Source organism: Periplaneta americana, chromosome 12 (assembly GCF_040183065.1).
Source record: "Periplaneta americana isolate PAMFEO1 chromosome 12, P.americana_PAMFEO1_priV1, whole genome shotgun sequence".
NCBI lineage: Eukaryota > Metazoa > Arthropoda > Insecta > Blattodea > Blattidae > Periplaneta > Periplaneta americana.
Genome location: NC_091128.1, coordinates 174,984,403 through 175,006,936, shown reverse-complemented (window position 1 = coordinate 175,006,936; position 22,534 = coordinate 174,984,403). Strand labels below are relative to the sequence as shown.

The 22,534-nt window shown below is 36.8% G+C and overlaps 1 protein-coding gene across 2 annotated transcripts in view; it reads right to left on the bottom strand.

The window, feature by feature from the left end:
• The window catches only part of LOC138711231 (speckle targeted PIP5K1A-regulated poly(A) polymerase-like), a 28,140-nt gene extending 16,479 nt beyond the window's left edge, over positions 1-11,661 (bottom strand). The window contains exons 1-2 of one of the 2 annotated variants that reach the window (XM_069842636.1): positions 11,575-11,661; positions 2,396-2,435 (exon numbers count right to left, since the gene is read on the bottom strand). The gene's annotated coding sequence lies outside the window, so the exon portion shown is untranslated. The remainder of the gene's footprint in view (positions 1-2,395; positions 2,436-11,574) is intronic. The other variant, XM_069842635.1, reaches the window with a different exon arrangement.
• Between the last annotated feature and the right edge of the window lie 10,873 nt (positions 11,662-22,534).

Sequence of the window (22,534 nt, the reverse complement as noted above, 5' to 3'; positions counted from 1 at the left end):
TTCGACCGCTGTGTTGTGGCCATCTTCAGAGCAGTTGTTGGTAGTTATCCAACAACTGCTCTGAAGATGGCCACAACGTCAGCCAATAACACCAAGGCAACGCGGTAGAAGCCCTGAAGCTTATCCACACACCATGTACACCAGCAGCGGAAGCCTACGCGAACACTACAGGTAAATATATTTACTTGTAATGTTTTATACCTTATTTTTGTGAAACAGAGCCCTTGGAGTACAAAAGATTAGTTTTCCCTTTCCTTGCCTTCTCTGATGAGAGATCTAACATACAGCTTTGAAACAGTGATGTTTCTGCATCTACAACATAGTGCAAAAACTAAAAATTCTTACTCTATATCAAACACCATTACAGTCTTCAAATTTCACTGAACTGTAAAACACAGTTAAGCCTCAGTTCGTTATGGCAATGATCGCCAAGTGAACATCACCAGTGCCAGAGCCTTCTTCAGTTACAAGCCGGAGCATGGGTAAGTTTGGCAACGCTGAGTGGAGAAGGGAGATTCTAAAGTGATATTGATGTAATTGTGCTTGCTCATTGCTGTCATTGTACGTAACGTGTATTTTTTCAATATTACTTTATGCACAAAGGTAAGATCAAGATTCAGAGTAATTATGTAAATTATTATGTATTCGAAAATAGTGTTTTATTGCAATCAATTAGCTATACTTCAGAATACGGCGTAAGTACGCTACTTACATACAAAGACTGCCACTTACAATAATTAAAAAAAAAAAAAAAAAACATGTTTTTTATTGATAGTACAAAGATAAATAAATAAATAAAAAATATATTTCTTGCACCGAAAATAATAAAATCAATAAAGACGTAAGTTCCTACGCAGTAGTCTTAAATTCCATTCAATTAACAAATTTGTGGCTACCAAATTAACAGTGTTTTTATGGTGTTTCACCTGTAACATGAAAGGTCTAGGATACATTTTAATATTATCTTATGTGATTATTTATAGTGCTTTTCTATAAATATTTCAGATGCCCAGAAAACCAGTTTTAGTTTGAACCTGGCCAGTTACCATAACAATACTGTTATCCTAAATTATTTGTTATAAACTTTTTAAAATATAATTTTAAATAAATATAACTACAAAAAACAAGGTAAGAATATAAATTATACAAATAAAATAAAAATGTAAACAGAGGAAACTACTGATATATTACAATAAAGTATGAGGATGTAAATACAGTTCAAAGGCCAAGTATGAAGATCTATGAAAAAATGAAGAAACATATCTTCAACATAATATGTAACAAAACACATCATTATCTATTAAGTATGTGCCAATTACCGTACACTCAGTGAACTTTAAATCCTGTAAATACGAAGTGAAAAGAAACATGTTTATAACTAATTTATTACAAAAAAAAATATATTAATAAACAAACCTTGAAAACCAACAAAGTGAGTGTCCAGAAGAGTTAAAGTTTAAATTGTCAAAACAAACGGAAATGAGTCCATGCATGTAGCACGTAAGGTAATAATATAGATTATTCTATAATATTTTATAGGGGCAGCAGATACGCACATGCCTATGGGTAGGGAAATATCAAAAGGAATCAGAACTTGACACACATAAGCATAATGAATATAAGTTTGAAAAGGTCTCTAGTTTCATAGATCCTTAATTAATGACAGATAGAAACACAAAAAAATACCATTAAGACATTTTAAATCGAGTCTCTCACTTGGAAAACAAAATATAAAATCCTTGTAAAGCCAATATTAACATATGACAGTGAAACATGGACATTGTCCAAGAATGAAAACATTTGAGATTAAGATACTTCGGAAAATATATGGTCCAATATGTGACAAGAGAATGGCATATAATTTTATACACATAATAAAATATATTAGTGAATATTGTGGGTCGAGCTAACGACACATTTAAACATTTCTTATTTTTAAAATAAAAGAGAGTATGGATCCTTCATGAAATGATAGAATAACCTTTACAATAAGTAAATATGGGCTCTTTAGCTAAAACTTATAAATATAAAACATTTTAATGAAAATGCTACGTACTAATAAAAATTACAGTAAGTAATTCTAAAAAACAATATGAAGATATTGACTATCACTACATGTTTAGGCCTAATCATAAAGATATTTTTCAGAAATAAAAAAATAACATGTTAATTTAGTTTGATGAAAACACCAAATGCTAAATGAAAAGCTAAGTGTCACGAAATAAATAATTCTACAGACAAGCACAACCAAAATTATCATTACCACCACTAACTCAATTTTGGAATGCTGCTCTCTTTCGTCTTTATCCAAGACGTTCCAATCATCTTTTACTGCACAACATAGAATCACATACTAATATAAATGCTCAATATAAGGTGAACCTTTGCAACTCACCTTTCCTGCTTTAATTAGTCACTGGAAAGAATTACTTTATCTGCAACACAGAACAAAATCATCACATAAAATGTAAGTGCAAGTCTAATGCAAAAGTAAGCACAATGCGCACAGGGATAAAGATGTTCGTCAGATTATCCTCATTTTCAATCAACCATAAATTCATTCAACTCAACAATAAATTAATTGATATGGTTGCTAAGGGTCAAATAACGTATACCAACTGAGACAAACGAGAACACAAAAAAACATCGTTTGCGACTCCAGAGCTGCAAATGATGCAGTAGTTAAAATTCATAACCTTAAAATAAAAAAACCAAGTGAAAGATTCAACAGCAACTTCACAACAAGAACAAAAGAATGTCTAGCAATGGATACGATATTACGAAATGTTTGGAAACGAAAAAGAAATGGCAAAAAGGGTACAAACATTCAGCTAATTGCAAATTTCCCACTCACATATCACGGCATTAAAGGAATCACTAATTCTAAATTTAAGGAGAAATCCCTTCACAATACTGCCTTGTGAAGGATGCACTGGAAGGAATGGTGAACGGGAGAAGAGTTCGGAGCAGAAGGTATCAGATGATAGACAACATTAAGATATATGGATCATAACAGAGACAAAGAGGAACGCAGAAAATAGGAAAGACTGGAGAATGCTGGGTTTGCAGTGAAAGACCTGCCCTTGGGCAGAACATTATGAATGAATGAATACTGAAACTGCGAATTAAGATTGTCTGGGAGCTTTTTAATAGAAGACGAATCCTGAAGTCGGCAAGAAGTCTAATCAAGACTGTCTGGTTGCCCATTTATACAGACTTTCCATCTTGTAGACGCCAGAATGTGTTTTACTCATGAGCCTGAATCTATTGTAGGCCCCTAAATAGGAACCTCTTCATTTCTGAAGTTACGTTACTGTAAATGGGATTTAACGTAAGCAGTACTGGAAGCATTAGGCAAATGGCAACTTGTAAACTGTTTAACATTGAATAAATAAATATACCACATATGCTGTTGGCCCTTCCAACAGTCTTTCTTGTTGTTATGTTCTCGATTTACAAGTTTTAAAAAATTCTACTTTAACAAATTTAAATAAAATTAAATACCGGTAATTTTGATACAATACGCGCCTTTGGACTTCGATGTCAAAGTTCTTTAAATCACAGTTTACAATTCACAATTTGTATGTTCCGAAGTCCTAGGATAAAAATTTGTCGTACATGTCGAACACTGAAAGTACAAAAAGCTCTCCCAAGATTCTACTTGATTAACATTACAAGTACAAAAAAAACGTAAAGTACTAAATTGATTTGTAACAAACTCATTTCAAGTATGGTAGTGCTAAATTAAAACTATGACAAAGCGACAGATATAAAAAAAATTGCTCATTCACAAAATACCATTACTCCTTTGCAAGGTCTAGTCATAACGTATTATGAATTGTTAATATAGTACAGTAACAGCATTACCACTTTAGATTTCTCCAATTGTAGCAGGTGTTAAGTATATTTCGTAATAAGATTTGTTTCTGCAGCAGTATCCTACGATTTGAAACCATCATGAGCAAGCTCTCATAGACTTTCCTGTTCGTAGAGTCGATGTAGGTATGCTCATGACAGAACTGCAATGGTTAATGTTCTGCCAGTGTTGCCACATGGTAAAATATTTACTGGGCGGACACTACAATAAATTTGAACCTCGATCAAATGTACGATGCCTCGTGTATGATGCCCTTAAAATGTATGTTACTTTGATAATGCGATTAAGGTTGAATTCATACAATTCATGAAGATATATCGAAGATTATTTTTCTCTGTTGCAGTTGGGCCTATTAAGTAACAACTTATCGACAATGAGTTTATCCCGTTTCCAGCTACTTGCGTCGCGATTGTTAGCATATTCACAAAACACGTTAAATTCAATTACGTGACATTCAATAATCCACAGCTTAACAACGAAATAAATATCAGTTTAAGATCTGTTTATACTTAGCTAAATTCATTGTAAGCACCGTTTAAATATACACACTGGTGTGGGTTTGGGAATGCGCCTAGCTTGAGGATTAGCGCAATAGATCTTGACCTTACTTCAGCCTTTTGTTGGATTCAATCGCAGTAGTAGTACTGTTCTTAGTAGACGGATTTTATAAACATTATCCTTTTATGTGTTTCATTCAGTGTCGTGTACTTTCTATTTCTTTTGTATTTATCCTTGGTTGAAATTTGTCTGTGTACGTCAAATACTGGGTGTTTAAAATAGTATGATGTGCGGCGAAAATATGTACACACAATGAATAATTAAAAAGAAGAAACGAATCTGAATATCAGATCATCAGAATTGTGAATAAAGATGGCCATGAATAGTTGAATAACAATGCCTTCATTCCCGTACCGACTTTCTTTTTTGAAGAAAATTGAAGTTAGAAGTTACTGGAGAATGTATTTAGTAAGATTGAAACAAGAGAGTTAACGAAAGAAAGAACACTACTGTAAACAATGTTTATTGATGCAATTTATTTACGTCACTTCATAGTACTCAACGATAGTACTTCGCACGTATCTTTTTTCATTTCTATTTTTTTTTCCAAAGGCCTTGATTAATTGGTATTTGATAAACTGTTCCTACCAATAATTTTGTGCGAGATTTGTGTCTCAGTTTTTTTTTTTAACAATTTAATTATTTTAAAAGGAACAAGTTTACAACGACCATCTCTGTGGTGTAGGGGGGGTCAGCATGCTGGTCTCTTAAGCAGAGGTTGGGTTGAATTTCCTGGTTGAGGTTTCCATTCACAATGAAAATGAAACATAACCGTAACATAAACACAGAAGTTTGCGGCCAGGTTATCAAATGGGATCATTCACAATGATTCACATAAACATTGCCGTTAGACGTTAACATGAAAGTTTGCAAACTCCAAACTTTCATGCTTATGCTTACGTGATTTGTAAACAGTACACAATCGTGAAGCGCAGATGTATACGACAGAATATGAAGAAATGGCGTCGTTGTTATGTTTCCATGGCTACCAAGTATCTTTGCGATTATGTTTATGTTTCCATCGTGAATGTTGTTGATTTTACCGTAACGTTTACATTTTTAAGTTAACGCTTACGTTATGTTTAATTTTCAATGTGAATGAGCCAAACCTAACCTGTCACAGATTTGTATATGCAGAATGTATAAGCAGAGTACGAAGGAAACTGCAGCAAACTCCCGCTGACTTGGTCCTGCTCGGAACAGCACGGTAGATCTCGTGCCGACCTATTGTAAACTTAAGCACTTTTTAACAATTTAATTCACATTTAACTGAAAAATGTACCGAAATATCATAATACGAAATGAAAACGATCCGAAACAGACAATAGACATTTCTTACGAGAACTAACACCTTACGATACTGTGGACGGAACAGAAAGGGTCCTGAAATTCATGAAAGTGTAGGCTACTCTAATTCAGACTTTAAATAATTGTTTATGATTACTCGTGTGTAATTTGTACCCATGAACTATGACCAACACATTTCAACCACTGTTTAGCAGAGTTCACGAGGGAGTCATCGAACCCGGGCCACCTGGTTTCGCGGCCAGACGCGCTAACCGTTACTCCACAGGTGTGGACCAGTGGGTTCTTCCTAACTTCTGCACAATGGACAAAAAATACAGACAGTGATTCACGACTATGACCCGCACTTAGGAATCAGTTATTCAGGCCATTTTGAGCATAAAATGTAGTGTGAACATGGGTCTGATTATTTATCGAACCTTAAAAAGTTACAGCTGATTGAATCCTACGAAAGTAGCAGTGGTTCTGAGCACAACTAAGAGTTATTCACTTAAAATACACAGAAATATTATGCAAATCAAGATTTCAGGTATAACTCCCTGTAAAGTTGATTTGAATAATTTCGAGGGAAAAATTGTTCCGGAGCCGGGTATCGAACCCGGGACCTTTGGTTTAACGTACCAACGCTCTACCACTGAGCTACCCGGGAACTCTAACCGACACCGATCCAATTTTTCCCTTTATATCCACAGACCTCAAAGTGGGCTGACAACCGTCAAGCAACCAACTTCGAGTGCACACTAACTCCGTGTGACTTAAATTGTGGTTTTCTGTTAACGAACAGTGACGTGTATTATGCAAATCAAGATTTCAGGTATTAGTGTGTTAGTGTGCACTCGAAGTTGGTTGCTTGACGGTTGTCAGCCCACTTTGAGGTCTGTGGATATAGAGGGAAAAATTGGATCGGTGTCGGTTAGAGTTCCCGGGTAGCTCAGTGGCAGAGCGTTGGTACGTTAAACCAAAGGTCCCGGGTTCGATACCCGGCTCCGGAACAATTTTTCCCTCGAAATTATTCAGATCAACTTTACAGGGAGTTATACCTGAAATCTTGATTTGCATAATACACGTTACTGTTCGTTAACAGAAAACCACAATTTAAGTCACACGGAGTTAGTGTGCACTCGAAGTTGGTTGCTTGACGGTTGTCAGCCCACTTTGAGGTCTGTGGATATAGAGGGAAAAATTGGATCGGTGTCGGTTAGAGTTCCCGGGTAGCTCAGTGGTAGAGCGTTGGTACGTTAAACCAAAGGTCCCGGGTTCGATACCCGGCTCCGGAACAACTTTTCCCTCGAAAATTATTCAAATCAACTTTACAGGGAGTTATTCCTGAAATCTTGATTTGCATAATACACGTCACTGTTCGTTAACAGAAAACCACATTTAAGTCACACGGAGTTAGTGTGCACTCGAAGTTGGTTGCTTGACGGTTGTCAGCCCACTTTGAGTCTGTGGATATAGAGGGAAAAATTGGATCGGTGTCGGTTAGAGTTCCCGGGCAGCTCAGTGGTAGAGCGTTGGTACGTTAAACCAAAGGTCCCGGGTTCGATACCCGGCTCCGGAACAACTTTTCCCTCGAAAATTATTCAAATCAACTTTACAGGGAGTTATTCCTGAAATCTTGATTTGCATAATACACGTCACTGTTCGTTAACAGAAAACCACAATTTAAGTCACACGGAGATAGTGTGCACTCGAAGTTGGTTGCTTGACGGTTGTCAGCCCACTTTGAGGTCTGTGGATATAGAGGGAAAAATTGGATCGGTGTCGGTTAGAGTTCCCGGGTAGCTCAGTGGTAGAGCGTTGGTACGTTAAACCAAAGGTCCCGGGTTCGATACCCGGCTCCGGAACAATTTTTCCCTCGAAATTATTCAGATCAACTTTACAGGGAGTTATACCTGAAATCTTGATTTGCATAATACACGTCACTGTTCGTTAACAGAAAACCACAATTTAAGTCACACGGAGTTAGTGTGCACTCGAAGTTGGTTGCTTGACGGTTGTCAGCCCACTTTGAGGTCTGTGGATATAGAGGGAAAAATTGGATCGGTGTCGGTTAGAGTTCCCGGGTAGCTCAGTGGTAGAGCGTTGGTACGTTAAACCAAAGGTCCCGGGTTCGATACCCGGCTCCGGAACAATTTTTCCCTCGAAATTATTCAGATCAACTTTACAGGGAGTTATACCTGAAATCTTGATTTGCATAATACACGTCACTGTTCGTTAACAGAAAACCACAATTTAAGTCACACGGAGTTAGTGTGCACTCGAAGTTGGTTGCTTGACGGTTGTCAGCCCACTTTGAGGTCTGTAGATATAGAGGGAAAAATTGGATCGGTGTCGGTTAGAGTTCCTGGGTAGCTCAGTGGTAGAGCGTTGGTACGTTAAACCAAAGGTCCCGGGTTCGATACCCGTCTCCGGAACAATTTTTCCCTCGAAATTATACAGAAATATTAATTCAAAATACTGTATTAATCATAAAATAAACATACCTCAGTTTGGAAGTAGATTTTCAAATATCCCTCCTTCCACTTCAATATACTTGGCCGCATAGATGTGGTGCACCTGATAATCAACAGGCCTATCTTCCCCATAACCACTGCACTTATCGTCTCAGCTCAATCCTCCATTTAGTTTATGTTCCAATGTATGTATTACGATGCAAACAACTCCAAAGCATGATTCACTGTATATTTGAATTTTTACGAATAACATTCAAACTAATGATAATGGATCAGAAACGAGTCCAGTGTTGATATGTTCAATGTAGGCCTGAATTCTGTCTGATTTTTCTCCTAATACTGCAAACTCTTTCCGTAGAATAGTTACTGTGAGGCAAACAGTACTGGAAACACAACTTTACGGATTGTTTTATGCTCACTTTCCAGTGGCGGCTCCTGCATATTTCTTAAGAGGAGGAAAGAGGTTAACAGCATGAAATGACACCTTCTTGAATGAAATATTCTACAAATTAGCCTACATGCATACCTGTAAGACCAGGTAGTGTTGGGGTTTGCCTTCCCTTCTGTATAGCAATAATCTGTTCTTGTAAACTGAGTTTCCTAAATTGTCCAAAATATATTATGTTTTCACTTCCTTTCATTGTTGATTAATTGCGCAAATTAACAATTACAAGGAAATTCACAACCTCGTAGCATTTTTCGAGAACACTACAGCATCACACGTGTTGGAAGAGACTAGCTACTAACACGTAACCGAAACCGTTTTACGGAAATGGGAATGGGAAATAATAATCTGAGGAAAGCGAGAACACTGCACCCACACACATGGTCCCTGTTGCCACATGTACATTTTACAAGTTCAGTATCACATACTTTTGAAGAATGTCAGTTCTTGTAAAGTCATATTGTCATTATTGTTCAAAGCTGCCGGTGGCCGATTAATTTTTCATGTTAAAAATGATGTAGTTTGGAGTACCTACTTTCAGTTTCAAATATATTTGTACAAAATTGACAATTTGGCTGTTGCCCTGTCTAGTAAACAATGAATAGAAGTGAATTTCAGGTGCCAACTACGTAGAACTACTTCCTCTTTGTTTTACATAAACCCGACTTTAACTTTCAAATATCCACGAAAGTTTCAAACCATGAATAGTAGCCTATATAAAGTGCAATGAATAATATTTTTGATTTATAATTTAAAAAAAAAGTTTATATGGTGTCTTTCAAAGCATTGCATTAAAACTGCTTTTATTGTGTCTCCTCCTAGATGTGTTATAGTCCGGTTGAATGCAACATCGTTAGATGGCAGCGGTAGCGAGCTTGCTGCACGACCAGTCGGTTTCTATTTCCCGCCCATGCGCTGATTCAGAGGAGGATCTCCTCCCTCTCCGTTCATTTACTCGCTTTAAAACTCTGCTTCTTTCTCTGGCCGCTAGTGCGCTGTTGTCTATGTGTGTTAACTGCAGTAGAGGAGGAATGGAGTGCCTTTCCTCCACACAGACAATCTCGCATCTTTCTCACAGTTTTCTACAGCACATGAGCGCGCATTGTTTAAAACTAGATCATCCGAGTTCTTGTTATAGCTGTGAACTTAAAAATTATCGAATCTTCCTCGAATTTCAAGGCACATATTTCATTTGGTATTTACTTTCAAAAGAAGAAAAATGTGAGGAGGACGTTCCTCCCTTCCCTCCCCCGAGGAACTGCCACTGTCACTTTCATTTCTGAAATGTGCAATTTTGGCTCTATTTGCATCTATTCTAGATCCATTTATAACGTGTTCAGGAAATGTATCATATTGATAAGCTGTAAATTCTGTCTTGAGTCTGTTATGTTCACCTTCATTAACTCCTCAGGCCGATTTGCCATAACATGAGTATGCAGCTCTCTAGGTTAGTACTTTAGAGGTTATACTACACGTGTACACATCATGCACAATTGCACAAAACCGGCCACATTTCGTAATAAATTCGAGATATTTTCATGCGGTTTTTACGAATGTATTGCAGGGAGTCTGATTTTAACGGTCGTATGATTGTATTCTGTTTAACCATTTCGAAAATAGAAATAAGAGAGTGACGTAACATAAATTTAATACTACTAGGAGATTTAAACACTGCTTCAGTGCTTAGCACCGGGACTTCTAAATACCGGGTTTAGGGGTTAACCAAACTGAATAACATATTCAAGAGTTATATACGAAACATTTTTTCTGTGAGAAATACCTACAAATTCTGCATGCTTCATAAATTCAGTCTCATTTGGAACTTTTTTTTTTTACAAATTTTTTCCTCTTTGCGGAAAAAAAATATATAGTGTAGAACTATACAGAGTGTCCACATGAAATCTTACAACTTCAGATGTAAATAACAAATCACTGATATATAATATCCGGATGTGGTTTTCTGCATGTTAATCATAAACTGTCAAAGTTTTTATGGAAATTTCGTTGGATTGTTGAAATGCGTTTTTTGGTTGCAGGTGTGAATTTTGGTGAAATCTGACAGTGAAGGAGATGTGTATACTTCAGGAGATGACACAATGTGTATCCTGGTTGATAGACTTAATTACTATATTTAAATATATTATATACCGTAATTAATATGAAAAAGATGGAATATCCATAAAGGAAAAGGATGAAGAAGGTAAGTACGAATGTGTGTACGATCCAGGATCCCATTTATACCAGGGAACTGTGCATTATCCATCCATAACCTCTCTTCGTTCAGCCGTGACGTAGAGAAAGGGATATTCGAGTGTTCCCTCTTAAAATACAGAAAATATCAGTTGTATAAAATCGTAATATAAGCAGCCGATCCGTAGGAAAAATATGAATGTTTCTGTGCTATTTCAAGTGACCCATTTCTTGCAGCAGAAATTATTTTGATAAACGAAATCCCTCCTGAAATTTTCTGTCACCTAATTTCTCGTAAGAATCATCTCTTTCACGCTCACCATCATCTATATCCAAGTAATTCAAGTACTGTACAATAATAATCGTCTTCGAAATAATCACCTGTGGATCTGGCAGCCATTTTGTTTTACTTGGTCTACTAATCGCTCAAATATGGTCTGTTAGAGATTACCGCGGTTAACCTCCTACTTAAGTCCTAACCAAGGTCAATGCACTGTAAAAATGCTTAACTATGGGTTAGGTAGAAATTTTAACCGGTGGTTACATTAACTGATGTTGATGCACGTGGGCATCAGCCCACTGGTGACGAGTACAGAAGAAAGAATAGGTCATGATCAAGTAGCTGCAACAGCACTCCACAACATGAGTGAAGTCACAGCTGTAATGCAACTTCTTGTAAAAATACAGACATAGCAAATGCAATCATTCCTTTCCAACTAACGGTATTTTAAAGGAGTACTTACTTGTAGACACCTCAACAACCTTCGAGAAATACTTAGGTTCAATGTACCCGCTGCTATTTCCAGAACTAAGTATGACGTTGTTCAGAGATCTATAAAATGGAATTCCATCTGCAACAGACAAAAACCATCGCTATTCATCTTTTAGATATAAATGGAAAATTTGCACAGCATAGCATACAAGTTTTAAATGCAGACAGATCTTTTTCTGTGCTCAAGGAGTTTTCTTGCCCCTTAAAACCAGACAAATTAGTGAACTTCTGATCCACTACCTAGCGTGTTAAATACACGACATGTAAGAAATTACGAAAGTGTAGATATTATTCACTAAATTTACGAAAATCTTCTATAGTACTGATTAACCGATCTTTTCGATTAACTGTTCAACCCCCTTCATTAGCATGGATAACTGTATAATGAACTTCCAGTGTAACAAAAATAATGACAAGTCCCTAGAAATTCGTTAAAACGACATTTTCCAGTATAACGAAAATAATGACAGGGTCCCTAGAAATTCGTTAAAACGGCATTTTCCAGTATAACGAAAATGGCAAGGTCCCTAGAAATTCGTTAAAACGACATTTTCCAGTATAACGAAAATACTGACAGGGTCCCTAGAAATTCGTTAAAACGGCATTTTCCAGTATAACGAAAATAATGACAGGGTCCCTAGAAATTCGCTAAAACGACATTTTCCAGTATAACGAAAATGACAGGGTCCCTAGAAATTCGTTAAAACGACATTTTCCAGTATAACGAAAATGGCAAGGTCCCTAGAAATTCGTTAAAACGACATTTTCCAGTATAACGAAAATAATGACAGGGTCCCTAGAAATTCGTTAAAACGGCATTTTCCAGTATAACGAAAATGGCAAGGTCCCTAGAAATTCGTTAAAACGACATTTTCCAGTATAACGAAAATACTGACAGGGTCCCTAGAAATTCGTTAAAACGGCATTTTCCAGTATAACGAAAATAATGACAGGGTCCCTAGAAATTCGTTAAAACGGCATTTTCCAGTATAACGAAAATGGCAAGGTCCCTAGAAATTCGTTAAAACGACATTTTCCAGTATAACGAAAATACTGACAGGGTCCCTAGTAATTCGCTAAAACGACATTTTCCAGTATAACGAAAATGACAGGGTCCCTAGAAATTCGCTAAAACGACATTTTCCAGTATAACGAAAATGACAGGGTCCCTAGAAATTCGCTAAAACGACATTTTCCAGTATAACGAAAATACTGACAGGGTCCCTAGAAATTCGTTAAAACGACATTTTCCAGTATAACGAAAATGACAGGGTCCTTAGAAATTCGTTAAGGCGACATTTTCCAGTATAACGAAAATGACAGGGTCCCTAGAAATTCGTTAAAACGACATTTGTCAGTATAACGAAAATACTGACAGGGTCCCTAGAAATTCGTTAAAACATTTTTCGTATAACGAAAACAATGACAGAGTCACTAGAAATTCGTTAAAACTACATTTTCCAGTATAACAAAAATACTGACAGGATCCCTAGAAATTCGTTAAAACGACATTTTCCAGTATAACGAAAATACTGACAGGGTTCCTAAATTCGTTAAAACGACATTTGACTGTACAATGAAATTTATTGTAAATAATAATTGTGGGTCTAATTAAATGATTATAATGTTTGATATATAACATACACGTTAGCATTATAATCGCGACGCTGTTATTCCCGGCGTGACTCCTCCTCTTTGCTTACGTCTTAGGAAGTCAAGGCTCTATAAAGTCTAGGTAGGTAGTATCGTTCGCCATTTTTGCTCTTTCGTTGCCGAGCTACCAGACGAGGGATCTATTTGCCACACCATTAAACATTATCATGTCGTAGCTCCTACGATAATAAATCAAACGCACTGTGATTCAGCAAATAAAGTCCTCGTGTGCTTTTCGTGAACGCAAACGAAAGAGCCAAAATGGCGGGCGATTATATTAAGTATTTATCGAGCCTTAGGAAATTCATAACTTCTTCATCAGTGAATCATAAGACGCGCACGTTTAAATGTAGCCGACCTGTAATGTGATTGGCCGCCGGAAATTTAGAGCGACGGGACTATAGTTAGTTTAGCCTTCCATTCTCATTTTATACAAACCCACTTTTAAGAAAAACCCCTATTTAAGGCAAAAAAAAAGTAATCCCTCAGAGATACGTTAAAAGGGGTTCTACTGTACATGCATAAAAATATAGTCTCTCTCTCGTGTATGCTGCTACAGCTTTACCTGCTAATGCCTTTTCCATGTTAATGTAGATGTAAAGTTGGCATGACGAACGCATGCCACTGATAACTTGAGATTCGCCAGGTTCTCCAGGACAGAAGTGAATGTGAAGCCTATTCATACGACTCAGACCCTCTGTCTTGATTCTGGCCCAGTTACGGAAGTAAGTTCCATGAATAACAGTCGGCACCTCCGAAGCATCGACAACTGCACTCAAGTCAGGATCTTGCACGACCTGCAAAGGTATGTGAATGCAGAGGGATTGGGTAACTATTCAACACTCCAGCACTCATTTGTTTTGTTTAGAGGCTGAGTGAGCTCCAGATCCTCCTATGGCAGAATCAGAGATTATTCACGAACAAAAATTACACTGGTCAAAAAATTAAACTTCTTTTTTTGTTAAAAGATAAAGAATGGGTGATTCTTGTAGAATTTAGAAATGACAAATTACCTACAAGAAAGATATTAGTATTACCTGCCATTTTTTAAATTAACATTTTAAATTCTAGTACGCAAAATGTGTCTTCAATTATATCAATAAAAGCAATCATATTTAATTTCTTCACGTAAATAAAGTGTCACAGATTTGTGATGATCTTTGTAGCACAAGTTTTACTCACACCAATCGAATGGCCCTGGTTTGCTTTTATCTGAAGTTTCCCAGATTCAGGATGAGTTCTCAGAGTGAATCTTTGCTTGTCGTTCTCAGCGACAACTCTCTCAATGTCAGCAAGAGTGAACTTGCCATGGAACCCTCTGTTCTGTTCTATTTCGGACACGTCCACAAAGCCATCTGCACCAATGTGCAAGCCTTCTTTCACAGCTCCATGGCGCAGAATCCACGACAACCACTTGCTGAGGTTCTTGTCTTTTCTGTCTTGTCTTTCATAACCGAACTATAAACAAAGCAAAACACTACAATGTATATACAGGGTGTTTAAAAAATAGAGGGCATAATTTCAGGTCTTCAGAACAGTGATATTCACCGGAATGTTTTTCTTCCCGCAGGTAGGTGCCATGACAGAAGATCTTAACAGAGAACACTCTTGACAGTTAATTCCAAGGCGAAGGGTACAGTGAGTGTTGTGTTTGGCGTCGTACTGTGCGACATGTACTCAAATCAGGAGCTGGCAGAAGTGCCCTTCATGTACGGTAAGGCGGACGGCAAAGCTGCCCTGGCTCATCGTTTGTACCAGGAGAGGTAACCTCATCGATGGATAGGTAGAGGTGGCCCAATTGCTTGGCCTCCACGCTCACCTGATTTGAACCCTATCGAATGTTATGTTTTATTTAACGACGCTCGCAACTGCAGAGGTTATATCAGCGTCGCCGGTGTGCCGGAATTTTGTCCCGCAGGAGTTCTTTTACATGCCAGTAAATTTACTGACATGAGCCTGTCACATTTAAGCACACTTAAATGCCATCGACCTGGCCCAGGATCGAACCCGCAACCTTGGGCATAGAAGGCCAGCGCTATACCAACTCGCCAACCAGGTGAACCCTATAGATTTCTACTTGTGGGGCCATTTAATAATAAATAATAATAAATTATGGTTTATTTAACGACGCCCGCAACTGCAGAGGTTATATCAGCGTTGCCTGTGTGCCGGAATTTTTTTTTCCCGCAGAGGTTCTTTTACACGCTAGTAAACCTACTGACATGAGCCTGTCGCATTTAAACACACTTAAATGCCATTGACCTCGGCCGGGATTGAACCCGCAACCTCGAGCATAGAATGCCGGCGCTATACCAACTATGCTACCGAGGAAAACGGGGCGATTTAAAATCACTGGTGTATTCGTTTCCGGTGCCTGACATGGAATCCCTTCTGAATCGAATTGTGGCAGGTTGTGAGAAAATATGCAATACTCCTGAAATTTGGAATTGTGTTCACAGGGCCATGAGACATCGATGTGAGACCTGTATTCAAGCAGGAGGTGGACATTTTGAACATCTTCTGTAAAGGCAAACTACCTGTGGGAAGAAAAACGTTCCGGTGAACTCGGAAACCAAACATTTCTGGACACATGTTGTAATGAACTTTTGCTATTGTCTACATATGGGAAATGCATACCTGAAATATGCCCTCTACTTTTGAAACACCCTGTATAAAAAAACTGCACGCGCAAGCATACGCACACCGCGGAATGAAGAAATGGTACAGTCAAACTTTACAATAAATTCAATGCATTAGGATAAATTTGTTCAAAGGAAATGAATAAGCTTGCTCACATTTTTTAGGTTATTTAATTATTTTGTAAACCATTTTAAAATGCAACTGACAATGTCAGTTATTATCAACAATACTTTAGAACTGAAATCAAAATATAAATAAAAACTAGGTATTTGTATTATGGCGTGACATAGGAAACCTTAATCTTAAGAAGGCTTTAAAAATAAATTTACGAATGATTATAAGTTATGACATGGCATCAGTGTGATCAGCCTTTGGAAGTAGACGAGAAGAAGCAGATTTATGAACCAACATCTGACTTCTTTAAAAACTATTTTCATCTGAAGACAATTAATATAATGGACCTATTTATTGGAAGCCGAGGTACTATAAAGAAACATTTTTAAAATTTTTGTGAACGATTTAATTTACCGAGAACGATCTGTAAAGAAATTGTACTTTCAGGACGGCCCCAAGGTTCACTCAGGCTCCTATAAAATTGAGTACTGGGTCTTTCCCGGGGGTAAAAGGCGGTCAGAGCGTGGTGCCGACCACACCACCTCATTCTAGTGCCGAGGTCATGGAAAGCATGGGGCTCTACCTCCATGCCCCCCCAAGTGCCTTCATGGCATGTTATGGGGATAGCTTTTTTTTACCTTTACATAATATCAATGATTTTTGTTATATGTAAGTTACTCTAAATTCGTGTTTATGTTCTTCTTTTATTATTTAATATTATTACATTTTGTTAGGTATAAGTAGGCCTACTTTGTCATTTTATGAAGGCCACTCTGGGGGTAAGTTTTGTAAATTAAATTACTAACAGAATTTTACAAAATGAATTCAATAATAAACTGGAGAAAAGAAAGAAAAAGAAAAGGCTACTGGTAGGCATTGTTTTTTTTTTAATAGTGAAAGCTATTTTTAAGAAGGGGGACAAAACCAACTGTGGTAACTTTCGAGGAATATCACTTTTGTTGACGTCGTACAAAATTTTGTCCAATATTCTTTTGAGAAGATTAACTCCGTACGTAGATGAAATTATTGGGGATCATCAGTGCGGTTTTAGGCGTAATAGATCGACTATTGATCAGATTTTTTGTATTCGACAGATAATGGAGAAAAAATGGGAGTATAAGGGTACACTACATCAGTTATTCATAGATTTCAAAAAGGTATATGACTTGGTTAAGAGGGAAGTATTATATGATATTCTTATTGAATTTGGTATTCCCAAGAAACTAGTTCGATTAATTAAAATGTGTCTCAGTGAAACATACAGCAGAGTCCGTATAGGTCAGTTTCTATCTGATGCTTTTCCAATTCACTGCGGGCTAAAGCAGGGAGATGCACTATCACCTTTACTTTTTAACTTCGCTTTAGAATATGCCATTAGAAAAGTTCAGGATAACAGGCAGGGTTTGGAACTGAACGGGTTACATCAGCTTCTTGTCTATGCAGATGACGTGAATATGTTAGGAGAAAATACACAAACGATTAGGGATAACACGGAAATTTTACTTGAAGCAAGTAAAGCGATCGGTTTGGAAGTAAATTCCGAAAAGACAAAGTGTATGATTATGTCTCGTGACCAGAATATTGTACGAAATGGAACTATAAAAATTGTAGATTTATCCTTCGAAGAGGTGGAAAAATTCAAATATCTTGGAGCAACAGTAACAAATATAAATGACACTCGGGAGGAAATTAAATGCAGAATAAATATGGGAAATGCGTGTTATTATTCGGTTGAGAAGCTTTTATCATCCAGTCTGCTGTCAAAAAATCTGAAAGTTGGGATTTATAAAACAGTTATATTACCGGTTGTTCTGTATGGTTGTGAAACTTGGACTCTCACTCTGAGAGAGGAACATAGGTTAAGGGTGTTTGAGAATACGGTGCTTAGGAAAATATTTGGGGCTAAGTGGGATGAAGTTACAGGAGAATGGAGAAAGTTACACAACGCAGAACTGCACGCATTGTATTCTTCACCTGACATAATTAGGAACATTAAATCCAGACGTTTGAGATGGGCAGGGCATGTAGCACGTATGGGCGAATCCAGAAATGCATATAAAGTGTTAGTTGAGAGACCGGAGGGAAAGAGACCTTTAGGGAGGCCGAGACGTAGATGGGAGGATAATATTAAAATGGATTTGAGGGAGTTCGGATATGATGATAGAGAATGGATTAATCTTGCACAGGATAGGGACTGATGGCGGGCTTATGTGAGGGCGGCAATGAATCTTCGGGTTCCTTAAAAGCCATTTGTATGTAAGTAATAGTGAAAGCTATGTACTGTTTTTAATCAAACTTTCATAGAAGGCCTGATGGCCTTATCTCTACCAGGTTAAATAAATAAATAAATAAAATAACATTTATGTCTGTAGCCTTTTCTTTACTGATCTTATAGGGTAAGTTGAATTTGTAAGGAATTTTTTTGTGAAGATGTAGTTGATCGTATATGCAAGCCATAAAAAAAAAAAAAACCTAAACTAACCAAACCCAACCGCCACAGATTTGTATAGACAAGGTGTATAAGCAGAGTACAAAGGGAACTACCTCAGCGTTAGTTTCGCTTATATTTCAAATAATAATTCCTCATTCAAGGAAAGGTACAGTATGTTCGATAATTTTAATTTTCTGGAGATAAAATCCCAGATATATCATCTTCGTTTTTATTCTCGCAGAGAAATAATTAACTTACTGTTATTTAATCCCATCATAATAAGCAGAAAATCTGATCAGCTATTTAAGTTATCACAGTCCTCCCCTAGCATGCAACTGAATTTGGTATTTCGGTATTTTAATTTTATTTATTAATTTTACGTTCACTATTGATCACTCTTCTTCACCTGTCATAATTAGGAACATTAAATCCAGAAGTATGAGATGGGCAGGGCATGTAGCACGTATGGGCGAATCCAGAAATGCATATTGAGTGTTAGTTGGGAGGCAGGATGGAAAAAGACCTTTGGGGAGGCCGAGACGTAGGTGGGAGGATAATATTAAAATGGAATTAAGGGAAGTGGGATATGATGATAGAGAGTGGATTAATCTTGCACAGGATAGGGACTGATGGCGGGCTTATGTAAGGGCGGCAATGAACCTGCGGGGTCCTTAAAAGCCATTTGTAAGTAATTGATCACTCTTAATAGGAAAATCAATTGGCTAAACCAGTGCTTAATCACGCTTAATGTTCTCTATGTCTTGCAAAATTCAAAACAATATTTCTTCTACGTGATAGGGCCCATTTCTTCAGTTTATGTTCAATATTTAGGATCCTACTTAATCCTACATACAGCCAACGCAAGAAAGTTATTAGTAACGAAAGGCACAACTCCTTTCCTTAGTCAAACCGGTTCCTAATTGTGGCTGCTACGAAACCGGTAGAGCTGGTTGCTATGTGTCTATTTTCAGTTAAATTCCTATTGCCCTATGAACAAATTAGGTATCTATTACATCTTGTAACACGATTGTAAAGAATTAATCCTTCTCACTAAGAAAATGCCTTTGCAGTGTTGCCTACCATGACAATATTAATTCAGGATACAATAAAATTTCATTCCCATAGTTACCACCTCTGATTATTCTAACTGTGGTTCTGTATTCTATTGTCCACATTGTTAGCAGCTATTAGCACACGTAAAGTAGAGTGCGTGTGTGTGTGTGATCTAGGACATAACCTAACAATAGTACCATAATATTAATTATGTGTAAGAAAAATACTTTTAAGGCAACTTACATATTGGGATTCCAATATTTCGTTTCAGTTATTTCATGTTCATCACTGAACTGACAATCACATATACACCAATATTTATATTGAACAGGAAATTTGTTCAATATTCATACTCGAAAATTGCAATTAATGACATAAGGTTAATTTTATAGCAGGTATCCGCAACTCAAATTACCTTCTTTGACATGTGTGTAAACTAAAGCACTACAATTAAACCTGTATCTACATGCGCCACCTCAAACACTCTTAATATAATGCCAATAGCTTCCCTTATGTTTTAAACAAAAATTAATGCAGACACACTACAAAACACCACTATCCACGTTTCAGTCTCACGAACCGAACCCGTACAGACTACAGAACACATTACACAGATAGAGGTCACTGACTGAACATTGAAAGATCGTCTTTGTGAAAACAGGACACCGCACAACCGTTCGCACACCGAGGAATAAAGGTTACCTTTCTTATCAATGTAAAGGTTTAAATTCCAATAAAGCCATTTCTAACAATAACAACAGTAATTATTTTAAATAACAACAGTGTTACCTTTCTGTGCGACTCATGACAGGAAGAACTTGGCTGCGAAATCAAACTACGCATGCGCAGACTTTAACAGAAACCTAAATCGACCAAAATAATAAATCTAACCTTTCTATACGAAAGATATGTAACAGGAGTACGAAGGGAACTTCTTGATTTTATCTGGAATGTGCACGCGAAAAATAAATTCAGCTAAAAGGATCACGTTGGCACAGCATGAGAAGTCCACGCATGCTCACAGCCAAGTTTCTTCCTGTCGTGAGCCCCTCTGATCTGTCTCGCAGCTAGAGTAATCTCTTTTGGGGTATTTTGCTGTTTATTTCATTACTTATTGCTAAGGTCGTTGCTTGTTTTCGATACATATGAACACTTATAAGAAAACGATAACTAATTATAAATAATGTTAAACCATTTCTGCCCCTAACTTCTCTCGGGTTTACATGGCACGAATAAAAAATACACTGCAAATTGCAGTTGTGTGGTGATCGAGGCGCTTTTTTCTCAATCTTGTTGAAAAATCATTGATATTGCTATCATTTTCGCATTGTTGTAAAGCGAAAATCGAATGTTGCTAAAACAATACTAAAGAATTGATCTTCTTCACGTTTATCAGTTAAATCTCGTGATAAATCTTTGGCATTAGGAAAATTGAGTTTTGATTAAAATTTCCACGTTTACCGAGCGAGGTGGCTGAGACAGTATTCGGGAGGTCCCAGGTTCAAACCCCGCTGCCAGCCAATCACACTGGGGTTTTTCATGGTTTCCCTCAGTCACAAAGGCAAATGCCGAATTTAAAAGATAGTGAATCATGGCACATTTATGTAACAAATCACCACTATCACAAACATTAAAATAAATCAGTTACATGAATACGTTCATCTGTAGGGCTATACACAATAGAAACTGAAACTCAACAATAGTAAACAACTTAATGATAAACCCAAAGATCCTAAACACGCAATATGACCGTAGATGTTAAAAGTTACTTACCAGTATCAAAAAAATTCCATGCTTCATAAAATCAAATTTTAAAACTTTCTATATCAACAAAACAGCTCCAGTAAAACCAACTGTGGAATCACAAAGTCCAATCTGAAACTAATTCTGTCATATATCGGAATTAGAGATTAGTAACCTGTTTCATTGAAACAAATGTGAGATAGCGCCACTTTTATTTTTTTCTATGATATGACACAAAGTCACCCCAGGGTAGACAAAGTCGGTACTTAAAAACAGTAAAACAAGTAAATATCGATGGGGAAACTAGAAAGGTTGTGGAGACTAGACTTTTAAGCCATGATTACAAATTGAGTAAGCCAGAAGTGATGTGTGGGAAACAATTATTAGAAAACAAGCATAAATCATTATTTAATTTTGTTCTCAGATGTTACTCTTGTATTATTTTTTTTATTTTCGAAATAAAGACAATTTAATATGGTATTAATTATTGTATTACAGTCTAGTCCCGAAAATAATTAATGCACGAACTTCTCCGAAATATAAAAAAATAGCGAATTAACAGCAAAATATTTTGTCATAAAATAATTTCATTTTTTTGTTTATTTCTTAGGGTAGTGTTCTTTTTTTTTTTTTTCTGATTTTTGATCGCAATTTTCTTAAGAGGGAGGAGTGTAAATCGTGAAAAAAAACGGAAATGGTGTTACTTTGCTCCCCTCCCCTCAGCCTCCCAAAAAAGGATCGCGAATTACTCGCAAAGCAAATTAATCACATGCGAACTATCAGGAGTCAACTGTATTTCTATTTTTGAGCCAAAGACATAATTGAATATAAAAATAATTATTTAAGTTTCGTGTAGTGTAGAAGATGAAAAATATACAATATTCATTGATACCAGTACAGCATTTGAAATACAAGAAAGTAAAATTGAGCGCAAAATATAATAACTAGGATTACAGGTCAGAACGAACATAAATATTACTCTGTTGTTGTATCTTCCATTATCCTACAGAACATACCGGTAGTTAACTCATTAGGTCACAGTAAAGAGTAATGTAGCCTATACGACCATCTGAGTAAAAATTTATATGGTTTTTGGTTGCTTCCTGCGAATCTCCTTCCACGCGAGCATAGTTCACTTGTCAACATGGTTTAGAGAGTTCTTTTCTCGAAGAAAATGCCCTCGAGTGCTGGACCTTCGAATAAATAGGAGTGAGCGAAATATTTATATTGCAGTGCTATAGTAGAGACCCTGGATAAAAGGATGAACACCATAATATATGTTGGTAAACAGGAGATG